Genomic DNA, 16,162 nt, shown 5'->3' with positions numbered 1-16,162 from the left:
GTGTGGCTTTTGTACCGTGGCCCCTGGAGATCACAGGACAACCCACCAGCAGGAATCTGTTTTTTCCTTTCACTCGGGGATCAAACTCGGGTCATCAGGCTTGGCACAGCGCCTATATCTACTGAGCCATCTTCCCTGACCCATCTTGTGAAACAAGGTCTCTCACGGACTTGAAACTTACCCAGTAGTCTAGGCGGGCTGGCTATTGAGGTCCAAGGATCCACCTGCGTGGATACAAGGGTTTGACATCATGGCCAGCTGTCCTTTAGTTCCGGAAACTGAACTTAAATTGTTTTGCTTTCAAAGCAGTTTAGCAAATGAACCATCTATCTAGCCCAAGATCTGGATTCCAGCCCTTCATCCCACCCACACAGGTCCTTGATTATACTAGGCAAGAACTCTGTCTAGACACCTTAGGAGTTCACACAGGCTGTCCCAGGAGGGCCACACTTGGTCCCCCCCCCCATACCAGGTGTTCTTACCTACCACCGTCCTCACCCACACCAAGAGCCACCTTCCAAGAATGGTCCACTTCTGTGGTTGCTTCCCTAGCCCAATAGCCAGAGTTCTGAGTCTATAGAATGGGTCTCCTCTTCCACCCCAAGCAACATCCTCCAGGTCTGGCTGCAGGCTTGAGTCCCAGTTCCCACTCTGCCACTTCCTAGCAATCTCATTCTTGCAAAGGGCTGACCTGCCATGGATGGAAAGAAAATCGTAGGAGGGAGCATAAAGCACAGATTCTCATTTCTGTACTATTCTAGTTTTCTTTTTAAATTTAAATTTAAGTTAAATATTTCTCATTTGTGTATGTGCATGTGTGTGCGTGCACAGGCCACATCATGCATACAGAGGTCAGAAGATGACTTGTGGCAGCCAGCTCTCACCTTCCACCATGAATGTTAGGGGTAAAACCTAGCTGGTCAGGGAACAAGCGATTTCAACTGTGGAGTCATTTTGCAGGCTCTAATGTCCTAGTTTTTGTTGTTTTTAACTGTGTGTGATAACCATCTTTTTCCATTTATTACTTATTTGTGTGTAGGGGGTGCCTTTGTGTCACAGCATGGGAGTGGACATCAGAGGAGAATTCTGAGGAGTCCATTTGCTCCTTCCGTGGTGGTTTTTTTTTTCTTATTTTACATATTGATCCCAGTCCCCTCCCATGCCCCCTGACCCCCCTTCCATCCCATTCCCCACCCACTTCCAGGAGGGATCATCAAAATCTGTCAAGTCATTTGGAGCAGGGTCCTACACCCTCGCTTTAAATCACTCCACAAAGCAGAGCATGGATCAGATATCTATGATCCCAGCCCATGGCAGACAGATCAAAAGTTCAAAGTCATTCTTGGCTATCTAGTAAGTCCAGGGCTAGTTAGGGACTACATGATGCCCTGTTTCAATTTTTTTAAAGTAGAGGGGAAAAGAAAATAAAGAGAGGGAGAAAGGAGGAAGGGAAAGAGGGAAAGGTTTTGTTATGAAATTCAGTTATGCATACTCTTCACTAATATTAACCCACTGTCCTCTCCACTCTTCACCTCTATCCCCACAAAGATTCACCCTTCTACTCACACATCTTAGATGCTTTTTAAAACTCTAGACTCAGCATATGAAATAAAACATGCAGTATTCGTCTTTCTGAGCCTGAAGGATTTTCTTGGCATGATGATCTTCAACTCCATCCACTTCTGTACAAGTGACATAATTTTGTTGTTTCTTACAGCTAAACAAGATAACTATTGAGGATTACAGACATACACATACAGATATTATTTTTATTTGTGTGGCACATGGGCGCAGTACTCCTGGTGGCCAGAAGAGAGCATCAGATCCCTCTGGAACTGAAGCCTCCTGTTGTAGGTGCTTGAAACCAAACTCAAGTCCTCTGCAATAGCAGCAAACACCCAATCTCTGAGCTCCACCCCTAGAAAGACTAGTCACATTGGTAAGCTCTGGGTTCAGTGATGGACCCTGATTCAATGGGGATAAACATAGGAAGCACCAAGCCCTAGATTTAATCCTCTCTCTGCACAGCTTGCCTCATCTTATCACATGATGCTTGCGACAACTGGGGAAGTCTCTCACCCACACATCTTTTTGGATGATGAGTAATGAAGGGAAATTTAGATGTTAGTCTTTTACTTCCATGGGGGCACATGTATACACATGTATAAACACACACACTTACACAGACACACACACAATCAAGAAAAAAAAAATTCAAAGCCATTGTGGGCTATGGATTGAAATCAAGACCACCCTGGATAATACCTTATCTCAAAATAAAAATAAAAATAAAAAGAGGATTATGTGGTAGTGTGGCTCAGTGGCAGAGCACCTGTCTAGATCCCCCAATGATGCACTGAGGGTGTGGCTCAGTGGTAGAGATCTTGACTAGAATCCTCAATCGAGGGATTTGAGCTATAGTTCAGCAATTGTAATTGGCCACCATAAGCTCATACAGAGTGGCACTATTAGGATCTGTGGCTTTGTTGAAGTAGGTGTGGCCTTGTTGGAGGAAGTGTGTTACTGTGGAGGTGGGCTCTGAGAGTTCATATGTGCTCAAGCCACACCTACTGTCTCAGTTCACTTCCTATTGCCTGCTGGATCAAGATGTGGCTCCCTCTCGGCTCTCAGCTCCTTCCCTAGCACCATGACTGCCTGCATTGCTGCCAAGTCCTGCCATGATGATAATGAAGCAAACTTCTGAAACTGTAAGCCACCCAATTAAATGTTTTTCTTTATAAGAGTTGCTGTGGTCACGGTGTCTTTTCACAGCAACAGAAACCCTAACCATGACAGAAGTTGGTACCAGGGACTGGGGTATTGCTGTGATAGTCTGACCATGATTTTGTTTGGAGTAATATGGACCTTGGGACTGTGGGTTAGAAAAGCAATCAAACACTTTAAGACATGCTTATTGGGACATCCTAGTAGGAACATGGAAGACAGTGGTAATGACTGTGATTTGAACTGTGGGTGCCTAGACCAAGAGGTTTCAGAAGAGAAGAAAGTTGGTATGTGGTCTAGATTTCATTCTTGTGATACCTTAGTGAAAAAATGTTTGTCCAAAGAGTCTGCCTGAGGTAAAGTGAAGAGTTTTAGATTGATTCTGTTGGCAGAGGAAATCGCAAAAGAACCTAGTATAGACTATGTCATGTGGTTATTAGTATTAACTCTATGAATATTTATAATGAAAAGGAGTAAACTGAACAAGACAAAATACAAAGTGTAAAATTTGAGGAGAAAAGGAACACCAGGAAATGGAATGGAGCTAAGTCCTGTGTTCAAGGAGATACACAGATTAGGAAATGGAATAATGGGAGAGGGCAAGCTCCCACCCAGCTACATTTCCAACATGAGAAAAGAAATTAAAGAAAAGCTTAGAACTGGATGGGAGAGGGCACACCTTTAATTCCAGCACTCAGAATGTAGAAGCTGATAGATCTCTGGGTTTGAGACCAGACTGGTGGGCACTGCACAGGTATCGTGCACGACATACAGGCAGGCAAAATAGCCATACACATAAAAATAAATAAATGTAAGAAAAAGCTAAAGAAATATTAAGAAAAAAAAAAGATCTTGCGTTCAAGGCTAGCCCGATCTACTGACCGAGTTCCGGGCCAGCCAAGCTTAGGCAGTGAAGGAAATTATCAAAACAGAAAGCTGATGAAGATGTAATTGAATGAGGGGGCCATGTTCCAGCCCCAGAAAGCAGCAGAACTTGGTAGCGTCAGCCACGTGGTTCTGGCTTTAGAGTCAAGGATAGAAGGAAGGAGCTATGGAATATTCCTCCAAGACTAAGGAAAGCTGCTGAGGTCAGGCATGTGTCAGGGGTGTCCCTGAACGGAGGTCCAGAGAGGCCATTGAGTGAAACTGTGATGGAGAAGTCTGGATTGAAGACATGGAGATGCAGAGTTTGGAGTTTGCCCAGCTGACTTTAGGTCTTATTTTGGCCCAGTGTTTCCTCACTATGCTTCCTTCCCTGCCTTTTGGAAGGGAAATGTATATCCTGTGCCATTATATGTTAGAAGTATGTAATATATATATATATATATATATATATATATTCATTATATAGGCGATTGCAGTAAAGAGATTACCTGAATCTCAGAAGAGACTTTGAACTTTGAATTTTTTTTCAAAGATTTATTTATTATGTATACAGTGTTCTGCCTGCAGGCCAGAAGAGGCTACCAGATTTCATTACAGATGGTTGTGAACCATCATGTGGTTGCTGGGAATTGAACTCAGGACCTTTGGAAGATCATACAGTGCTCTTAGTCTCTGAGCCATCTCTCTAGCCAGAACTTTGGACTTTTAAACACTGTTGAGACTGTGATAGACTATGGGGACTTTAGAAGTTGGATTAAATGAACTTTGCATTATGTTATTGTTACAAGCTTATGGGGACCAGGGAGTAGAATGTGATAGTTTGAATGTAATTGGCCCCCATAAGCTCATGGGGAATGGAGTCATTAGGAGGTGTAACTTCGTTGGAGGAAGTATGTCACTGTGCAGGCCGGCTTTCAGATCTCATACATACTGAAGCCATGCACATTCTCAGTTCATTGCGGGGAATCAAGAGGTAGCTCTTTCTCAACACTCAGCTCCTTTTCCAGCACCATGTCTGCCAGGTTCCGCCATGATGGCAATAACTAAACCTCTGAATGTAAGCCACCCCAACTAAATGTTTTTTAAATAAGAGTTGCTGTGGTCATGGTGTCTCTTCACAGTAATAGAAACCCTGACTAACACAGAAGTAAGGCACTCTCCTAGGAAGCACCAGACCCTAGGTCTAATCTTCAGCACTACGCAGATAAATAAAAGCATTTTTTTCAAGTCCTATACTAACGGTGCTGAGAGTTGGTACCCGTGGTAATATCTTTCTTGCAGAAATAAAGCCTGTCTGAGGCTGGGCATTGGTGGCGCATGCCTTCAGTCCCAGCACTCAGGAAGCAGAGGCAGGCAGATCTCTGTGAGTTCAAGGCCAACGTGGTCTAAAGAGCTAGTTCCAGGACAGGCTCCAAAGCAATACAGAGAAACCCTGTCTCGAAAAAACCAAAAAACCAAAAAAAAAAAAAAAAAAAAAAAAAAAAACAAATAAATAAAAGCCTGTCTAGGGATCAGAGAGAGAAGGAGCAAGCCACAGCACACCTCACCTTCTCAGTGTCACAGCAGAGAAGTGATATCCTGTTTCTCCCCAGCTATGTCACTTCCTGTCTGTCTGTACAGACCTCCAGATCTCCATGGTTAGATAGTGGCATGCTCCATCCTCGGACCCCCAGCCTTCCCCAGGCAGGCTTTATTTGTGCAAGAAAGAGTTCACCACAGGAACCACAGTGGTGGCTGATGAAGTGCCCAGGGCTCTTGCTGCATGAACAGTCTGATCCCTTCATAGATTCATGGCCACGCTGTGAAAGCCAGCTCTCTCTGCGCCTTTGCGCCTCATCCTAGCATGAGATGTCGCCACCACTGGGGACGACTCTCCCACACACACTATACTTACACCTCAGCGTCTCGTCTTTTCCTTCCACCTCCTCCTCCCCCCCCCCTCCTTCGTCTTCCCTTACACCTTCCCTGGTCTCTTAATCCTCCCGCCTCAGTCTCCCAAGGACTGGAATTCCTGGCATGCGTGTGCCACCATAATTTCACTTTCAAGGTTAAATTTATAGCAAACAGGAAGTGGAACTTGGTTAGGGGAGGCTGTGAGTAGGGGAAAGGGTTTGTTTAATGAGTTTAGGGTTTCAGTTTGTCAATGTTACAAAGTTCTAGAGCTCTCTTGGGCAACAATGTGTATACCCCCATTAATGGCTAAGATGGTTTTACACTCCATGATTTTATTATCTGTTCATTAAGTAGGGTAGCGTGTTTGCCACATCAGCTTAAGGGAGTTAGTTCTCTTCTTCTACCATGTTAGTCTCAGGTTTGAATTTAGGTCCAGGCGTGGTAGTAAACACACTCATCCAGGGAGCCATCGCTGAACCATCAAGTGTTTGTTTTTAACCACAATAAAGTAATGCATCCAAATTTGTACAATCATTATGGCTATAAAAACAATATTATTGGGCTGGCAAGATGGCTCAGTGGGCAGAGGCAATTGCCACCAGCTTGATGACTGAGTTCTAGCCCCAGGACACACATAGTGGTGAAGGGAGAGAGTGGACCCCCCCCAAAAAGCTGTCCTCTGACCCTGTGACACCCAGATACACAGAGACACTGACAAACACAAAGACAGTTACACACAAAAGAATATGTAAAAAGAAAATGTTATTTTGAGGCAGGCAGGGTCTCTCTGTTGCTGTCATTGGCCTAGAACTCATAACGTAGAGCAGGATAGCCTCCGACTATATGGGCCAATCTCCCTGATGCTGCCTCTGGAGTGCTGGGGTTGCAGGCTGTACCACCACACCCAGATTTCTCACTCAGTTTTTGAAGCTTCATGCCTTGGCTTGTGACTGGACTGGGTTTCTTCACACGCAGCATGCGTTCCTGGGAATCTTGGAGCTTTTTCCAAAGTGAGAAAATGTGGCTTACAAGTTGTTTTCTTGTTCTGTGAGGCATTTTGAAATGCTAAATTTAACAATGGATAAACCTGACAGGATGTTATGCTCAGGAAATATTTCAATGCCTTTTTTTTTAATTGGAGACAATGAGTTTTCTCTTTTCAGCTCTCAGAGTTGGTTCTGTTGCCTCGAGTTCTGTTTGTTTTGTTGTAGTTTTGCTTTTGAGGCAGGGTCCTACTGTGCAGTTCTGGCTAGCCTGGTGTTCCCTATGTAGACCAGGCTGGCCCCGAACTCACAGAGACCCACCTGCCTCTCCCTTCCTTGTGCTGAGATCAAAGGTGTGAGCCAAAATGCTTGGCTTGTTTTTTTTTTTTTTTTGTTTTTTTTTTTGTTTTTTTTTTTGAGCTAAGTCTTCATGGAACCCAGACTGGCCTAGAACTTGCTATATAGCCAAGAATGACCTTGAACTCTGGATCCTCCTGGCTGCTGGGATCACGGGTGTACACTGGGTTTGAAAGCAGGGCCTCAAGTGTGACAGGTAAGCACTCTCCTAGGTAATGAGTATTCTCTAAAGAACAGAACTCACAGGATGAAAAAAATACACACGGGATTTATAGGACTGGCTTATGGGATGTGGCCTGGGCAGCCCCACAATGGTGGTCCCATCACAGAAAAGCCAAGAATCCAGAAGTTTTTCAGTCCAGGAGGCTGGGTATCTCAGAAATTCCCGATCTGGTGCTGGAAGCCTGGGGGACTCCTGGGGAGCTGCTGGTCCTCAGTCTATGCTGGAGTCCCGAAGAAGCAGATTCTAACACAGCGAAGGAACACCTCAGCAACAGGATAGATGAACTGGCCAGTGAGAGTGAGGGCAAGCAGGCAGCTGACAACTTTCATCTCAACCTGCCAACAGGAGGCAGAGAGAGCCATCTTAAAATGGCTCAAGTCTTTAAGCCCTCAAACCTGTTCCCAGTGATGTAGCTCCTCCAGCAAGGCCGCTCCTCAAGTCTCCCCAAACAGAGCAACCGGGGGCCAAGCCTTCAAGTCCTGGAGATAATGTGGTAGGTGTCGACAGTTTGGCTGTGCACCTCAGTGGCCTGACCACCCACTCCAGAAACTGCAGCTCTGCTGTGCAGGCAAGACTGCTAAGCATGCACACAGTTTGGGGAGAATGACAGGGATTGGGGCACTCACCGGAAAGAAGAGCTTAGAGGCAATTGTCCCCATGATGGAGCTTTTTTGTTTGTTTGTTTGCTTGTTTTGTTTTGTTTTTCAGACAGGGTTTCTCTGTGGTTTTGGAGCCTGTCTTGGAACTAGCTCTTGTAGACCAGGCTGGCTCTGAATTCACAGAGGTCCCCCTGCCTCTGCCTCCTGAGTGCTGGGATTAAAGGCATGGTTGAGCACAGATGTATGGATATAAGGTACCTCTCTCTAATTGAGCTTGGGACAGCATCCTCATTTGCTTTTCCTGTTGCTGTGATAAACACCAAGACCAAGACCAACTTAGGTGTGGGGCTGGGTTATTGGACTTACAGGTTAAGGCCATTACAGGAAGTCAAGACCTGAAGTCAAAACAGGAACCTGAAGGCAGGAACTGAAGAGGGGAGCTCCTCACTGGCTTGCTTGCCCTGGCTTGCTCAGCCTGCTCTTACACATTCAGGGTCACCTGCTCCAGGATGGCACAGCCCACAATGGTCTGGACCCTCCCACATCGATCATTAATCAAGAAAATGCAGCTGGGCAGTGGTGGGGGTGAGCACCGTTAATCCAAGCTCTTGGAAAGCAGAGGCAGGTGGATCTCTAAGTTGGAGGTCAGCCTGGTCTACACAGCAGGTTCCAGGACAACCAAGGCTACACAGAGAATCCTGTCTTCAAAACAAAAACAAAACAAACAAACAAAGAAGACAAAGGAAGGAAAGGAAATGCCCACCCCCCCCCCAGACTTGCCTACAGCCTTATTCTGATGGAGGCAGTTCCTCAACTGGGATTCCCTGTCCCCAGGTGTGCCCAGTTGACAAAATTAACCAGCACAGAACTTCTTGGAAACTTTGCACAGGCCTGGCTGTGGTCTTCTGAAGACCTAGGCAGATTCTCAGCGGGCTTCTCTATCCACCTGGACCGCCTTAAATCTGAGGCAGGCAAGATCTCCTGAGCCAGCCCTGCCCAGGCCCCGAGTGGCCACTTCCCCTAACAGTCCTGGCAGTGCCGGTGCCTAGAAGGAAAGGACTCTTGCTTGCCCTGTGGAATGCTTCATTCTGTTTAACTCTCAGAAAACTGCCCCAGGGCCCAGTGGCTGGTCAACGGGGCTGAGCAGTAGCCCTGAGGCAGCCAGCAGACAGGCTGAGTGGCAGGTGGTGTACCCACCCCACCCTTGGCATTCAGCCCAGACTCAGGTTCCTCTCTTCCCAGAATTGCATCCCCTGAGTGTGGCCTTGCGTGCTTTGTCCTCCTTAATCTCCTGAACCTTCTAGAAAGGGGATGGAGACACCCTGTCTCATTCTTCCACTGTGGAAGGGTGGGGTGGGGGGGTGGGGGTGGGGGAGTAAGGAGACCACGCAGGGCTGGGATCAGCTGTCCAGGCAGAGGATTTTCCTAGCAGGGTGGAAAGGCCACCATCCCTGCCTCCCACCAAGGGCCTACACTCCACCAGCAACCAGCCCCTCCCCACCTCCTGCCGTGGCTCTTCCAGTCTGATTTGGAAACCCAAAGGGGCTCTCAGTCAGGCAGTGATGGAGCACACCTTTAAACCCAGCACTCAGGAGGCAGAGGCAGGTGGATCTCTGTGAGTTCCAGGCCAGCCTGGTCCATCCACAGAGTGAGTTCCAGGACAGCCAGGGTTATACAGAGAAACCCTGTCTCAAAATAAATAAACAAAAACAGCAAGAGAGAGAGGGCTCTCAGACCTGCCATGAGGGTTTCTCCAGGCTCCTGTCCATTGCCATGAACTGGACGCCAGCAAAGACCCAACACCTTAGTTGTTACCTCCCCCTCCTCTCCCTCCTCTCTTCCTCCTCCTTCCTTTTTCTCCTTTTCTCTTCCTTCTTCTCTCTCTTTTTAAAAAAGATTTATTACGTGTACAGTGTTCTGTGTGCATGTACACCTCCAAGCCAGAAGATGGCACCAGACCTTATTACATGTGGTTGTGAACCATCATGTGGTTGCTGGGAATTGCACTCAGGTCTTCTGGAAGAGCAGCCAGTGCTCTTAAACTCTGAGCCACCATTCCTGAGACCCACGAGGTAGGAGAGACTGACTCCTACAAGTTGTCCTCTGACCTCCACACATGTGCCCCAAATATATGTGTGTGTTTAGTGCGTGTATGTGTGTGTGTGCATGTATGTGGTATGCATATGTGTGGTGTGTGTATGTGGTATGTATATGTGTAGTATATGTGCATGTGTAGGGTGTGTGCCTGCCTGTGTGTATGTATAGTGTGTGTATGTATGTGTATCACGTGTGTATACATGCCGTGGCATGCCTGTGGAGGTCAGAGGGGGTCAATTCTCTCCTCCACTGCGTAGGTCTCAGGATTGGACTCAGGTGCTCAGGCTCAACAGGAAAAGCCTGTATCCACTGAGCTATCTTGGTGGCAACACCATTTTATCTGCTTTTCTGTTTCTCTCCCACACTGGGCTCAGTGAGACAGAAGCCAGCTTTTTATGGGAAGTTGAGTGTATTGGGACAGCCAGGTCTGAGCCAGCTCAGAGAGCGTCCTCCTGGGAAGTGACTTCAGTTCCCATGTCAGGGTTAAAAATAGGGACATGACACAGCGAGACGGGGAAGGAGGGGGACCCCACAGATGGAAAAACAGACAGGGAGAGAAAGACAGGCTCTTCCCATCCATCTGGTGTTAGGGTGCTGTTGGGAACACATGCTTCCTTGGGCATCATCTCTCCCTTTAAAATCATCCATTTCAAATGTTCAAAGTCAGGAAACTTAGTGAAAGCCCTTTCTCAAAAAGTAGAAAAGAGGGCTGGGGCGTGGCTCAGTGATGGGGGTTTGCCTAGAGTCCCCCTGAAGGCATGGGGGTAAAGATTTCACCTAACCCAAGATAAATGATGTTTGTTGGGGAACTTTTGCACAGAAAGTAACAAAGAACGGATACAGTGCTTCTCTGCCTTTCAGCTTCTGTCTGCACCTGAAGCCATGTCCAAAGGGGTGTGGCCACTGTTACAGGTTCACAGGAAAGACCACTACATCCCCCAGTGAGGGGCTGGGGATGTGGCTCAGCCATAGCACATTTGACTGGCATATAAAATTCCCGGGTTCCAATCACACACACACACACACACACACACCACACACACACACACACACACACACACACACACATGCACGCATGCACACACACAGACACACATGCACACATGCATGCATGCAAACACACACACGCACACCACATACACACACACCACACATACCCTCACACACACCACACATACACACACACACACATGCATGCATGCACACGCACAGACACACATGCACACATGCAAACACACACACACACGCACACCACATACACACACACACCACACATACCCTCACACACACCACACATACACACACATAAACACACCACACACACACATGCACACATGCACGAACACACACACCACACATACACACATTCAGACACACACACATGCATACATGCACACACACATACACAAACACACCACACACACACACACACACAGGCTGCCACACTGTGTTGCACTCTCCACGTGTGATTGAGGTTGACTCTGGCCTCAGCTCCAGGCAAGGTCCCAAGGAAGGGGACTGCATGTCTGTGGCAGGGCTGTCTCTCTGGAAAGAAGCAGCCCACCTGGTCAAGGGGGACACGAGTTAGCCTGGACCTGTCCAGGGTTTGATATAAGGACCAAAGGGCCTCAGAACGGGGACGGTGCAGGGTGCCACAGGTCTAGGTGCAATGGGTCGACATGAGGACCACGAGGCTGTGTAACAGAGTGCAGAGGGGACCAAGAACACGTGGGACAGCTAAGAAGGCGGGGACCATTAGCAGCAACAAGGCACAGCTGGGGGGGGGGGGCTGTCTCCAGAAACACAGTTTGAAGAAGTCCGCCGAGAAGGCTTGTGCCTGCAAGCCTAGCACTCAGGAAAAATAAATAACTAAACGTAATGAAAATGAAAAGCAAGGGTAGAACGCTCGCCTAACATGCAGGAAGCCATGGGTCCCCAGCACCCCATAGACTGAGTGATGGCACACCCCGTGATCTCAGCACTCAAGAGGCAGAGGCAGGAGGGTCAGAAGTTCAAGGTCATCTCAACTACGTAAGGACTTTGAGGACAGCCTGGGCTACCTGAGGTCCTTCCTGTCTCAAAAACTTAAAAAAAAAATTTTTTTTAAAGCCCAATCTTGTCCTCTGTGTGTCCAGGAGCTTGGCTTCTGCTTAGGCCCAGCCCAGGGCAGGGTGACAGAAGTGGGCAATGGGGCTTTGTTCCTCCACCTTCCAGGTAGGCCCTGGCCCTTCCCATGACTACTATGTACACCCATCATCTTGGGGCTCAGGGTTCCTGCTAGCCCTAGGCCACCCACACCCCTTTTCTCTCGGTAAACACTCTCAATTGCTCTCCAGGACAAGCTACCATCTGCTTCCTGCCATGGCGGGCTCATTCAGGGCATGGGTTAAGACCTTCCAAACAGAAGGCTTTAAGGTCACTTCATTCGGCCCTGGCCCTTTTTCCCCTTCTTTTTTTTTTTTTTTTTTTTTTGTTTTTTTTTGGGGGGGGTGATTGTTGTTGCTGCTGCTGTTTGTTTTTAAGACAGGGTCTCATGTAGCACAGGCTGGCCTGAAATTACAGGCATGCACCTGCACCATTACATCACAGGGTGCTGGCAATGGAACCCACGACTCCCGGGTGTGACAGACAAGCACTCTGCCACATCCTTGTGGCCCTCCCCTTGCATTTTTAGAGACAGGATCTCCTGTGACCCCAGCTGGTCTTGAACTCCTTATATAGCTGAAGCTAGCCTTGAACTTTCTGACCCTCCCACTGCTAGCTCCCATTCCTAGGATTACAGGTGGGCTGTCGGGGATCACCCAGAGTAAAGAGACTGTGGAAGGGCTGAGGATGTAGAAGAGCGTGGGGTACAGAGAGGACCAATAACAACACAAAGGAGTGTGGTGTTGCACACCTTTAATCCCAGCATTCGGGAGGCAGAGGCACATTATAGGCCAGCCAGGGCTAATAGACAGAGCCTGTCTAAAAAAAGAGAAGGGAGGGACGGAGGAGAGAGAGGGATGGTAAAATAAGGAGCAAGAGAGTTGGCTCAGTGGTTAAGAGAGCTCGTGGCTCCTGCAGAGGACCCAGGCTTGGTATCCAGCACCCACGTGGTGGCTCATTGTAATGAGATCTGGTGCCCTCTTCTGGCAGGCAGGCAGGCAGACATGCAGACAGAACTCTGTATATAGAATAAATTTTTAAAAAACAAACAAACAGTTGGGCGTTGGTAGCACATGCCTTTGATCCCAGCAGAGGCAGGTGGATCTCTGTGAGTCTGAAGCCAGCCAGGTCAACAGAGCTAGTTCCAGAACAGGCTCCAAAGCAATACAGAGAAACCCTGTCTCGAAAGCACAAAGATAGATAGATGATAGATAGGTAGATAGATAGATAGATGATAGATGATAGATAGATAGATAGATAGATAGATAGATAGTTAGATAGATAGATAGATAGCATGCTAGGGCATGGCTGTAATCCTATATCTTGGGAGGTGGACACAGGAGAATTAGTTCAAAGTTATCTTTAGCTACATAGTAACTTGGAGACAAGCCTGGGCTACCTGAGATTCTGTCTCAAAAAAAAAAAAAAAAAAAAAAAAAAAAAAAAGGCTCTAGAGAGTCCCAGGGTGGGATCATCCTGTTGGGATCCTGTTTGTTCTCTAAGCCCTTCCTGCTTCTCCCAGCCAAATTACTGCTCATTTGAGAGTTTCCTCCATATAGTAGCCTTATCTATCTGTTCAGGATCATAAACTACTTAGGGCCATTTGCAGGCAAGGGGAACCCAGCCAGCAGTACCTTGCCTGACTTCCTGCCTCCCAGGGTGAGGCCCTACACGTGGCACCAGCTATCACCAAGGGTCATGTTGTCCCTAAACTGTCTACCCAGAAGCCTGTTGTTGCTTTTGTCTGGGCACCCCGCCCTTGCCCACCTGGCACAGGTGTCCTGCTCCATCACCAAGACCAAGTCGCTCCAGGAAGCCTCCACTGTGGCTCTTTCCAACAGCTGAGTGCAGTGTGCCCTGTGTCCCCACCCTTAGCAACCAGGGAAATCATGAGGGCAGAGCCTTGCCTGGGCACCGAGGTGTAGCAGGGTTGATGATGATACGTCCTGTGTGACCTGGATTAGGCTGGAGGCTGGGGTCTGGAGTTGATAGTAGTTTTGGGAACCACAGTGTATCCAGCCCCCCAGCCCTGTCTGGGCTTCCCTAGCTAGAAGTGTGGGTTACACCAAGTGTAGTTCCAAACAACACCACTACCTCTTTTTCTATATTTTTATTTTGTTAGACTTTGTTATTTTTTTTTTTTTTAATAAGGTCTCTCTACTGTCCTGGGACCCTGCTCTGTAGACCAAGCTGGCTTTGAACTCACAGAGATCCACCTGCCTCTTCCTCCAGAGTGCTGGGATTAAAGGCGAGCACCACCACATCCGACTCTATTTCGTTAGTTTTAATTATGCACATGTGTGTCTGTGAGTGCAGGCATCTACAGAGGCCAGAAGGGAGCGTCACTTAACCTGGACCTGCAGATGTCTGTGAGGCTGCTGGGAGCTAACACCCACCCTTTCCAAGAGCAGCTAGTGCTCCTAACTGCCGAGCCATCTCTCCAGCTGTACTTCCTATGGACAGGCGGGGAGCAACAGCTGTTTTTCCAAAGGAGAGATGAGCCACAGAAAGGGGCTGAGCCGGGTGAACCTGTTCTGGATACACAGTCCAGGGTCCTTGTATGTGTGTATGTATGTGTTGGGAGGGGGATTATAGGTCAGGGATACATGTATATGCACATTGCATGTGGAGGCCAGAGACCCACCTCAACCTGTCCACTTAAAAAAATATTTATTTTATTTTGTGTGCATGTGTGTATGGGTGTGCACACCTTGTCTGTATGTGCATTATGTGTGTAGGTACCTTTGGAGACATCAGATCCCCTGAAGCTGGAGTTATGAGCAGGTGTGAAGTGCCCAGCCAGTATGGGTTCTGGGAACTGAACATGGGTTCTCTGCAAAACCAGCAGGTTCTCTTGATGACTGAATCGCCTCTCCAGCCAACAGGGTCTCACTATGTACCCCTGGCTGCCCAGAACTTACATGTAGACGAGACTGGCCTTGGACTCTCAAAGATCTGCCTGCTGAAATGAAGAGACATGAGCCACCACCTCCGAGCAAAACATGAGTCTTATCTCACTTTGAGAGCTTCTCCCAGAGGAGCTAGGACAAGGGGACAGGAAGACTGCTCAGGTGATGTCTTAGTCAATGTTTCATTGCTGCAAACAGACACCATGACCAATGCAACTCTGACAAAGGGAAGCATTTAATTGGGGCTGGCTTACAGTTCAGAGGTTTAGTCCATTGTCATCATGGCGGGTTGCATGGCAGCAAGCAGGCAGACATGGTACATGGCAGAGAGGTAGCTCAGAGTTCTACATCCAGATTGGCCGACAGCAGGAAGAGAGAGTGAGCCACTAGGCGTGGCTTGAGTTTCAGAAACCTCAGAGCCCACCCCCCTCGTGACATACTTCCTCCAACAAGACCACACCTACTCCAAAAAGGCTACACCTGTTATGAGTAGGTTTTTCCCTGCCGGTCTGGCTCTGCCACCACACCAGCCCCATATAACACACAGAGACAATAATGTCATTCCCTGTGAGTCTATGGGGGCCATTTTCATTAAACCACCACAGGTGTGGTAGCATAATACATAATGCTGGCGCTCAGGACACTAAGGCAGGGGGATCATGAGTTCTAAGACAGCCTGGGTTATATAGTGAGACCCTGTGTCAAAGGAAGTAGGCATATCATGACACATGCCTGTAATCCCAGTACTTCAAGAGGCAGGTGCAGAACTAAGCAAGTTCCAGGACAGCCTGGTCTACACAAAGAGATCGTGTCTCTTGGGGTTCAGGAAATGACTCAGTTGGTATCTTGCAAGTGTCAGGACCTGAGCCTGATGCCTAGCACCTGTGTAAAAAGCCAGGCATAGTAGCCTGTGTTTGTGACCCCAGGGCTGGAGAGACAGGGACCCCTGGGGTTCAGTGACCAGGTAGCTGAAAGGGTCTGGCCACTGAGACAGACCCTGGCTCAAAAAAGAAAACAAAAACAAAAAAACTCCAAACAAACCAAAAAAACAAGGCGGGGCTGGAGAGATGGCTGGGCAGTTAAGAGCACTTGCTGCCCTTGCAGAAAATCCAAGTTCAGTTCTCAGCACTCACAGTGGCTCACAACTATAGCATAACTCCAGTTCCAGGGAATCTGACGCCCTCTTCTGGCTTCCTTGGGCACCAGGTGCACATGTGGTGTATACAAATGCATGCAGGCACAACACTCATACATATAAAAACCAAACCAAACAAACAAACAAAAAAGTGGAGAGAGAGACACAGGTTTCTGCGCGCGCACACACACAGAGTAGAATGGCAGGGCTGG

This window comes from Phodopus roborovskii, unplaced genomic scaffold, assembly GCF_943737965.1.
Source record: "Phodopus roborovskii unplaced genomic scaffold, PHOROB, whole genome shotgun sequence".
In the NCBI taxonomy this organism is placed as follows: domain Eukaryota; kingdom Metazoa; phylum Chordata; class Mammalia; order Rodentia; family Cricetidae; genus Phodopus; species Phodopus roborovskii.
This window is presented reverse-complemented; position numbering follows the sequence as displayed.